We start from the raw sequence: 10,187 nt of genomic DNA, 5'->3' as shown, positions 1-10,187 counted from the left end.
CTTAGTTTGTCCTTCTATTTCTGGTTCCTTGCGTTATAAAATTGGGTTGTTTATTTGAGATCTTTCTTTTAATGTGTTATATTACTTATACACTATATACACTATAGCCTCCTCCCTTGCTGCATCCCACCCATTTTGGTAAATTGCATTTACATTTTCATTTGTTTCAAGAGAGTTTCTTAAATTTCTCTTTTGATTTCTCCAACCCATTGGCTGTTAGAAGTATGTTGTTTAATTTCCAAACATTGGTAAATTTCCCAGCTTTTCTCCTGTTATTGACTTCCAGTTTCATAGCATTGTGGTGAGAAAAGATACTTGATATGACTTCAATCTTCTATTTGTTAATACTTGTTTTGTGACCTAACATATGATCCATCCTGGGCAGTGTTCCGTGTGTGCTGAGAAAAATGTGTATTTTCGTGCTGCGGGAAGGTGTGTTCTGTATATGTCTGGTCTTCTGATTTGAAGTACAATAACTCATGGAGTTTTCTGGCTGGGAGGGGGTTCACTTTTTTGGGGGCTCTATCTTGCGGTACTTAATTTAATCCAGCTTTCAAAATTGCTGCAAATATTAAAAACAGGTACATGTTATTCATAATTCTGACCTCACATCTTAGCAAAATTATGACATTACTAATGATGGTGATGACAAAAGAGTATTTTTTATTGGTTTCCTTCCATCAAGTTTAGTTTTGGAATTGTTCAAGTTTAACCAATGCTAAAGTGAGAAGCTACTCTGTTTCAAAGACATGAGACTGCTTTTGAGGTTTGAGGAGATGAAGGTGGAGATGGCCATGGAAATGGAGAAAAGAAGATGAAAGAAGAAGAGAAAGAGAAAGAAAACAGCCTGGGTAGAAAGTGAAAGAGCACCTCCTAAGCATCAGTTTATTGTGCTTTGATTCCTTTTGAACCCTGGTGAGAAGACCTTTGCTTATTTGCATTACTCATTAAATTAAATAGAATAATATGTACGGATCATTACATATTCATATATGGCTATACAAACCTTTCCTAGACATTTTACATTAACTCCCCCCCCCCCCACACACACACACACACCTCTAATCCTTTGGTTTTGCAAAGGAAAAAATGCCGTAATCCGCTTGAGAATGGTAGTTGGACAAAAATATTCATCAGAATGAGTGTATCGTGTGGCAAACAGCGCACAGAAAACCAAATTCCAGTTGTCACTCATTCTCGGTCAGAGAAATTTAATTACAGTGCCTATAAGCTCATACTTCCAAAAGGCAACGTTTGCTAAAAGGATAAGAATCGTTACTCCCCTGTAACTTAAAGACTTTTTCCATTGCGGAATTTAAACATCTGGGGAGAATTCCCTGAGCAACTTTAAGGCGCATCTGAAAATGGGATTGATCTTTGAGCTTTGGGGCCACACGCCAAGCTGCTGACGGCCGCCGTTCCCTCAGTGGGATATTGCCTCGGGGTGAGGTCTAACATAACCTTGGCAGAGAGCCCGAGATTTCTGCTTCTGGGTGAGTGGCTGGGGCTGAATTGCTGGTGATCCTGGACTTTGTTCCAGCCTCACAACATTATGACCTGAGACAGCCGGGTGGGGAAAGAGGGCGAGCCTCTTTAAAAACTTTATTTTGCGAGTCGGGCGGCTCCCAGTGCTGGAAAGGGTGCCGAGCTGGGTGTCAGGCGATTTGGGTTCCCATCCTACTGGGTGATCTTGGCTCCAGCACTTGAATTCTAGGCCTCTCTCTTCAAGGCTTAGGAATGTGGACCGAGTTGTAAAAATTCTGTGGAGAGAAATTAAACCTTAGCTGCCTTTTCCTTCTCAGGAATTCTTCCCAGGGTTTTGGAAGCTTGTTTGCGGGACAGGGCAGGGGAGTGGGAGTCAACTAGACTGACATCTAAAATCCAGCTTGCACGATACATTTTGGAAATTCCGACCCTTAATTGCATCCTGGTACATCCAACGTGTCGATGAAGACGGGCTAAAAGTCTAGCCCACAGTCAAAATTTGAGGCCATCATGGAGCCCCACGTAGCCCAAGTTTTGGGTTCTGTTATTTTTAAATCTCTTCCTGTGAGGTTCCCTGTTTAGATTGGACAGGTTTGGTGCCAGGTGATCTGAATGTGGTGGAAAGGACAGACCTCTGATCACAAACCACAGGCTGCGGCCCAAGGCTGTGGCTGGCCAGGCCACCCTGCCCCCGGGCAGCCTTACATTGATCCTCCTTTTAACCTGAAATACTATTGTTTCCAGGAAGATACCAGCAGTAGCTTCTCAGGGCAAACCATAATGAAGGTCATGCTGAATGCACTGTGCACTTCCGGCTGTTGTTTTTTTAACCTATAAGGTTATAGGCACTTTGGTTCCACCTTCCACAGATCCAACTTCTGCTACATTCAGTTAAAAAAGGAAATAAAGTTTGACCTTGCAGCAGCAGATATAATAGCAGCTGCAGTTCCTCTCACACGGACAGACACTGGGAGGCTGAGCTCAGTGGCCCACACACGTTAACCCACAGGGTCCCCCTGAGGCAGGTCTGATCGTTATGCACATTTTACACACCAGGAAACTGAAGCTTCGAGAGATTAACTTGTTCAAGATCTTCTAAAACCACTGGTGTTTTTATCTTTCCGAAGTTTTTAAATCTACATTTTACCAAATAACCTTTTTTTAAAATTTCTTTATTGATTATGGTATCACGTAATTGTCCTCATCCCTCCCCATTCCCATCTCAAATCCCTCCCCACGTATGCCCCCACCCCCCTGTTGTCCGTGACCACTGGTTAGGCTCATACGTATGCACATAAGTCCTTTGGTTGATCTCTCCCCCTTTTCCCCACTCTCCCCTACCAAATAATCTTTTAAATGGTATTTCTATTGCCTACTATTTCTGCTTCTCTCTCTCTCTCTCTCTCTCTCTCTCTCTCTCTCTCTCTCTCTCTCTCTTCTAGCTCATTATAAATACTCAAAAAACAACAACAAAAAGTTCTGGTTCTCTTCCCTTTCAATTCCCTTCTCTCACACTTGAGGGAGATGGTACATTTAAAAAACAGGGTTGAATCCAAATATTCTACCTCCTTGTGGGATGCATTTCTCACCATCACACCCGCTTCCCAGAAAGCCAGCTCAGAGGGCAGGGAGAGAGGCCTGTCTGCAGAGGTCACTGGTGTGACCCGAGGCCCAGGGATGCTCACCAAGCTGCTACAGAAGAACTCCGCGGCCGATGTCATTAAGATCCTCCTTGGTAATTGTCATGGGCACAGTTTTCCAACCCTGTTTGGTTTCCCCAGAATCCTTCTCAACAGCCTAACTAAAGCTGTCAGTCAGGAGGCAATTTCTTAACATTTCACCGAACTGATTTTTCCGTGTCGGTCTTGCTTCCTTTGTGTATTTAAGTGTTTTTGACGTCCGTCCGAGTGGTTTCCAGCAGAGTCTAGCTCCGACATTCATTTGAAACATTTTGCAAAGTTGCCTTGTGGATCTGGGTGCACACCTTTGGAGGAGCAGGTCTGTTTTCAAAGCAGTTCTTGATGCCAAGAGGTTACAAAGTCTGTTTCACAGAATAAGTGTGCTTGCCATTTGGAGAAGCAAAATGATAAAAGTTAGAAGGGACTAGAAGAAACCACCTGGCAGCTCAGCCATTAAGCCATCCAGGAGGTAGGTTCCCCTTTTGTGGCTGTGGCTCATCCAGGACTAAAGTGCACACCTTTTCGCCTGCTGAAACCACTCGGCTTCCAGTCCCCGCCACAGACAGCAGAGCACAGTCAGGTTCTCTGATGGAGGGACTCAAACCATTATATCGTACCCCCGAAACGAATCTAGAATTGTATGCCACCTTCTTCAAAAGAGAAGTCATGGAACAGCAAAGGCATCTGCAAAGTTACTAGATAAACACCCTGCCCCTTGGAAGAAGCTCAAAACGCCCCGGATGACAGTGTTTCCTCGGAGAACAGTTTCTAGGCAGAAGCTGTCAGGCCTGCGGGCCTGGAGGCTGTGGTTGCCTAACTGTCCTCGGTGGCTCCTCAGCTCCAGCTGACCAGTGTGAAAGGGCTGTGGTGCGCATCGCCTCTTCAAAGCAGCAAGTGGGGAAACAATGACTCATATTGTCCTGTGGAACGGAAACAACCCAGGCCCAAACCTAAGCTATGGGGGGACTAACTAACCTAACAGAGCTGCAGAACTCGGAGGGGAGTGCTCCTGTGCCCACGGCTCCCGTTGGAGCTGCTGGGCTGATGGATGGAGTAGTTCCCAGGGCCGGGGCTCTGGTTGGACAGGGTCCCTGCTCTCTAGTTCCCTTTATCCCTCAGGCCCTGGGGACTCAGCCCGGTTCTCCTTTCTCTGTAAGCCCAAGCCTGGCTGTGGAGTAAGAACACCCCCTTTCTCCCCAGCCCAGGGCCTTCTCCTTGTGTCTTTGTTTTTGTGGAATGTTGGGAACAAGAAAATGTGCTAGTTTGGAACTTGCATTCCAGGTGAGACAGAGTTGGGTTTGCACCCTTTGCTTCTTTGTAAGCGCGGGCAAGGCACTCATCAGAAAGAGACCTTCTGTTTGTTCAACTGTGATAGTGCCTACCTACTGTATTATTGTAGGTGACTAAATAAAAATACCCACAAGAAACTCTCAACACAGTGTCTAGCAAACAGGAAGTGCAAAAATGAAGGTTAGCGATTACAGCGGATCTTGTTACAAGTATTTGTTTACATACTTGTCTCTTCTAGCAACTCACTTTTCCAGGAGAGAGATCGTTTGGCATCCAATTTACCTAGCAACGTAATTTGAGCATAGAGGTTGCACAGTAAATCTTTGACTAATGAATAACTACATCTAGGTGTGTATACACACTGTATGTGTGTCCACACATGCAGAAGCATTCTTAGCAAATGACATAACAAGGCCTTGTGAACCTCTATTGTACTTATGGATATGGAGAGCATCACTAGGAGAATTATAGATGGCACTATTAAAACCATGGAGAATTATTTTGGAGTTATTTTGGAGAATTTCCATCACCATAATTGGAACTTTTCCAAGTTTAGCTCCTCTGAACCTTCAGGGTAAGACTCAGTCCCCAAGAAAGGAGGAGGCTGCATATCCGTCTACTAAGGATGTGCTTTCTCTGGGCAGATTTGGGTTGGGTGCTTCCAGACAGCAGATTTTGAGGATCAGGAAGATCCCGCGGGTCCCTGTGTGATGCCAGAGTCCCCCACAGGGTCAGATTTTTTCAGAGTAGAAAACTTGGCAGGTGATAACATTGACCCAAATTGGAAACTCCAGAAAGGGTGTGGAAGAACCAGATTTGGGGGGAAGAAAAGTTAGCTAATGACATTCTGAGGTTTTTTTTTGTTTTTTTTTTAAATATATTTTACTGATTTTTTACAGGAAGGAAGGGAGAGGGACAGAGAGCCAGAAACATCAATGAGAGAGAAACATCGATGAGCTGCCTCTTGCACACCCCCTACTGGGAATGTGCCCTCAATCAAGGTACATGCCTTTGACTAGAATCGAACCTGGTACCCTTGAGTCCGCAGACTGACGTTCTATCCATAGAGCCAAACTGGTTAGGGCTGACATTCTGAGTTTTAATTGATATTGTATTTGAGGGGGCGTGTCCAGAAGACAGAGGCGATGATAATGTTATGGAGGAAAAGAACTTCCTGGCAACACCCACGGCGGTGAGAGATCCCAGAGCCTGAGGACTGAGGAAAGCTGTTTGTAGTCATTTAAGTCATTTCTTTCTGGTTATCTGTTCATCCCGGGTGTGCGTGCTTTGCTGTTGGTTGACAAGGAAATCACATAGTCTGGTTAAGAGAGAGCTTATTTTCATTTCACAAATAAAAGCGAGGGGTTGAGAAAGTGTTACCAAGGAGATCTACAATAGACTTCAGTCTCCATATACAGGCCAGTGTGCTTGTGCCCCCTTTGTTAGCCAGCAGTTTGCAGCAGAGGTCAACTCCTGGGAATGGAACTGGGACCTTCCTGAGCTCATTCTCATTTGTTTGCACAAACCCAATTTGACTGTTTGAGAGTTAAGAACCAGAAGCACTGAAGCAAACCAGGTGCCAAAAAGAGAGAAGGAAAAAGACTTGTAAAATAGATAGATGATCAAGGGAAGATTTTTATGAAAATGACAAGCTAGAATGGAAGAAGAGAACAATGGTGGAGAGAGAGAGGTGGCAGATGCTGGAGGAAACAACAGGGAGCAAAATCTAAGAAGGAAAATGAAGAAACAAGATGGAGAGATTGGGGGTTAGTGTGGGAAATGAAACCATCTTCCTCTGAGTCGTGAGGGGAGGATGAAATGGTACAAGGAGAGTCAAGGCCATTTTGGAATAAACAGGGTATTTGAGAAATTGTCATGTTATCCTGTATAATAAAAGGCTAATATGCAAACTGTCCTTTCCACCGGGAGTTCAACCAGGGAGTGGGGCTGGCCTGCCAACCTCCCAAATCCCCTTACCCTGCCAGCCCGCCCTGACAGGCCCCTATTGGGGTAGGCCAGCCAGACACCATCTGTGCTCAAATTCATGCACTGGGCCTCTAGTTGTTACATAATCATCACTAACCACTTATTGAGTTATTACCATTTGCCATGCACTACATTCACATTAAATCTTATGACGATCATCAAGTTGGATATTATTATTGCCATTTCATAGAGGAAGAAACTGAGGAAGAGGGAGTGTAAGTAACTTGTCCAAGGTTACATAGCCAAGCGGACAGCCTGAACCCACATATCTGTGCAACTTCCCAACTTGCCTTTTTGCCAGTTTCAAACAATCTTCGAACATCTGATGAGAGTGGAGCGGTCTTTCCTGTGATTAAAAAAACAAACGAACCCAAAGCCATGTGATCACACCACATTTTACATACATTTGCTGGAATTCCATGACTCCCCCACCCCGGAAACTCGTCTATGGGCCCCCGCAGATATCTTGACACCAGGTTAAGAGCAATGAGCCAATTTTCAACAAAATAACCTTTAAATATGTATCAGTCTTCCAAGCTGTCACAATATGATGTGATTCAAATGACATTTTTGTGGCTCCAAATAGTTCTGAATGGCTGGCTTTAGAATGTCCTCAGAGTCCGTTTACTGGCCACAGAGGAAAATCAGTCCCAGTTACTCACTTTTGTTTTCTCCAAGCAGTATTTGTTGTGCTGCCCTGTGGATTATCTCTGGTTTGGAACGACTTTTGGCTATTTTCAAAATTAAAAACCGTTCCCAAAGCATCCCATCGTTAAAGAAATACAAAGAATGTGCAATAGGCTCAGAAAAAAACAACTCTAATGGGACATTTTACAAGGGGTTCCATCTGAGGTGAAACCTTTGGATAAGGAACTGTTCTCAAACCCACCCATATGCAGCTACACATGCTGTCTATAGGTATGGCGTTAATGATAGTAACTCGTATTGCAGTGTAGGAGGTAAGGAAGGTTTGCCTTTAAAACTATACCAAGTTTAATTATCAGAAGTTACTTAGTAAAATTTACTGCTTTAAGGTTCTTGTTTTTTATTCTGGGAAGTAGAACTTGTCCCTTTGGATAGTATAGGTACACTGAAGTATCACTTTTGCAAATATAGTCTTTCAGTAAAACAGTGTAGAAATAGTACACATCTTAGACTCACTTGGCTTGTTGGTTTCTATAATCGGTTAATTTTCAATGCTCCTGAGGAGTTACTGAATAACTATACTTAAAATAATGGTTTTTAAAAACTATTTCTTGCATTATCCTTTTAAAGTCTGACTGAAATATATATATATTTTAAATTAATTTTTAAAAATATTAACTTGAAAGTATATATATATATATTTTTTTTTTAAATTAATTTCTTTACTTCTTGGATCATTGGAAATAGTTCTAGAATTGTTTTTTCTGAACTCACTTGGGCTGTTTATCAATTATATTGACTAGAGAAATTTGCTTCTTTCTGACCACATATACTTATGGTGCTTTAAAAGCCAGAAACCCTATATTTTGTACATAGACTTGAATATGTAGAAGGGTATGATTAAAACTTCTGCAATCTCATCCTGGCCCCAATCCCACTTAATTGATGACTGACTTTGCTGATGTATGTCCTTACCAACCTGATGGGCTCTTTTTCTGGAATGTACAGAGATGAGAACACTTCTCATACATAAAGCAGTGCTTCTCACCTTCATTTTCCTCTGCCACCAAACACTCATAGACACCCATTCACAAGTTCTTATGGGCAATGCATCGCCATCCCACATCCCCATCAGTAACCAACTGGTGGGCCATCGATCATTACAGGCTGTGGCGCACATGGGTGGTTTCAAGTCCAGGCACTTAAGTTCTACTTTCCTTTTCACGGAGCTAGAGGAGTGTACTGCGGTGATGTGATTGACAGCCAGATGATGTCCTTCATATCTCCTCAATACATTTGGTGTTGGTTATTGGTACTCAAGGTGTGATGCAGGCATGTGCAGACCTGGGAGTTTAGAAATACCGAAGAGCAGGTCCCAGTCCAAACCTACTGAATCAGCATTTGCAGTTTCATGAGACCCACTGCCCGCGTGACGTGTGCTCGCACTGGAGTTTGTTAGATTCTACATAAGCTCACACATGTAAAAGTTGCAGAAAATACTGAGCTTCTGTGTTTTGGGTTATGCAGATGGACGAATAACAACAACAAGCAAAACAAAAACAAAACAAAAACCCAACAACAACACACAAGTAGACCGAATAGACACAACAGTTCCCTCTTTGTCACGTGATGGGAATAAAAATGTGTAAAATGGCTAAATTCCAGATATTTGCTTACCCTCTTTAGCCTTTGGAATTGGTTATTTTTTCATTTCTATGGCCTTTCATGTTAAGTTTGGGCTCTGTTCACACTCCCGTAGTGAAACTGACTGAAGCTAATCATCCAAACAGGCATTTTAAATTCGCTTCTCCTGGGAGCAAGATTTTGTGGTTTCATCTCAGGCGAACTACAGTGTTTGGGAAACAAGCTAGTTTCATCCCAAATCAGTAGCAAGGTTAAGGACACAACCAACTAACTAAAAATATATTGTAAATTCAAGATGCAGCCTCAAGTCCGTGTCAAAAACAAAGCGCTGTGGCGCTGCAGAGCCCGGATAGCACTCTTACCTCCTGAGCCCTTACTTGGTGGGATGTCGAAGTGGATCCCCCTTGTCCCTTACCTGCTGCTGAGAGTGCAAACTGGGATAAGCCTCGTAGAAGACAATTGTGGTAAACATGTACAAAAGCCTTCAAAAATGCATATTCTCTGATCTAGCAATTTCATTGCTGCAAATTTAAAAATAATCATAGACCCTGGCTGGGTAGTGCAGTTGGTTAGAGTATCATCCTGATGTGCCAAGGTTGCCTGTTAGATCCCCAGTCAGGGAAGATACAAGAATCAATCAATGAATGCATAAATAAGTGGAATAACAAATTGATATTTTCCTCCCTCTTTTCCTCCCTTTCTCTCTCCCTCCCTCACTCCTTCCCTTCTTCCCTCCACCTTCCTCTCTCTCTAAAAAAATCAAATAAAAGTAGTCATAAGTATGGCTGAATAAGTGGAGTGGTATGTGAATTCTATGAAGACATGGCTATAGTCAAAAGAGCCCTTCTGTTTGGCCCGCATTGGTACCCCTCCTTCTGCTCTCTGTGACCATCCCCAACCCCCGCGCCACTCAAGTCATCTTCATAGTAACTGAAGCTCTTGTAGTTAAGCATTTCATCCCACTTGGGCTCAGTTTCCTCCTTTGGACAATACAAAGTTTGGGATGAAGGCCATGTTTCTCGGAATATTGTCTATGGAGACACCCCCAGCCAAATCATGCGTGAAAACCAGATTCCTGGGCTGGGATGATCACAGCATCTGCGAAGGAGGGGTTGTTTCCTTTGTATGGAGGAGGAGACTAAGGCTCCGAGAGACTTTCGTTTTATTCCTGGTGAGAGGTAAAGCTGGGATTTGAACCTCCACTGATGGAATTCCAATGCTTGATCTCTCTCTCTTGGTGCCAAGGAAACAGGTAAACAGAGAGGTGCAGTCCCCTGCCTGCCCTGTGAGCTCACATTCTAGAAGTGCAGATTTTTTAAAAATATATATATTTTATTGATTTTTTACAGAGAGGAAGGGAGAGAGATAGAGAGCTAGAAACGTCGATGAGAGATAAACATCGACCAGTTGCCTCTTGCACACCCCCCACCGGGGATGTGCCCGCAACCAAGGTACATG

General features: G+C 43.4%; 1 long non-coding RNA gene across 1 annotated transcript in view; it reads left to right on the top strand.

The window, feature by feature from the left end:
* Positions 1–1,250: 1,250 nt before the first annotated feature.
* LOC311629230 overlaps positions 1,251–10,187 on the top strand; it is a 107,887-nt gene continuing 98,950 nt past the window's right edge. Inside the window, exon 1 of the long non-coding RNA XR_014796174.1 lies at positions 1,251–1,493. This is a non-coding gene — a long non-coding RNA (uncharacterized lncRNA). The remainder of the gene's footprint in view (positions 1,494–10,187) is intronic.

Source organism: Pipistrellus hanaki, assembly GCF_964339955.1.
Source record: "Pipistrellus hanaki genome assembly, chromosome: 10".
Lineage (NCBI taxonomy): Eukaryota > Metazoa > Chordata > Mammalia > Chiroptera > Vespertilionidae > Pipistrellus > Pipistrellus hanaki.
The sequence above is the reverse complement of the archived record's forward strand: the minus strand, read 5'-3'. Positions and strand labels throughout refer to the sequence as shown.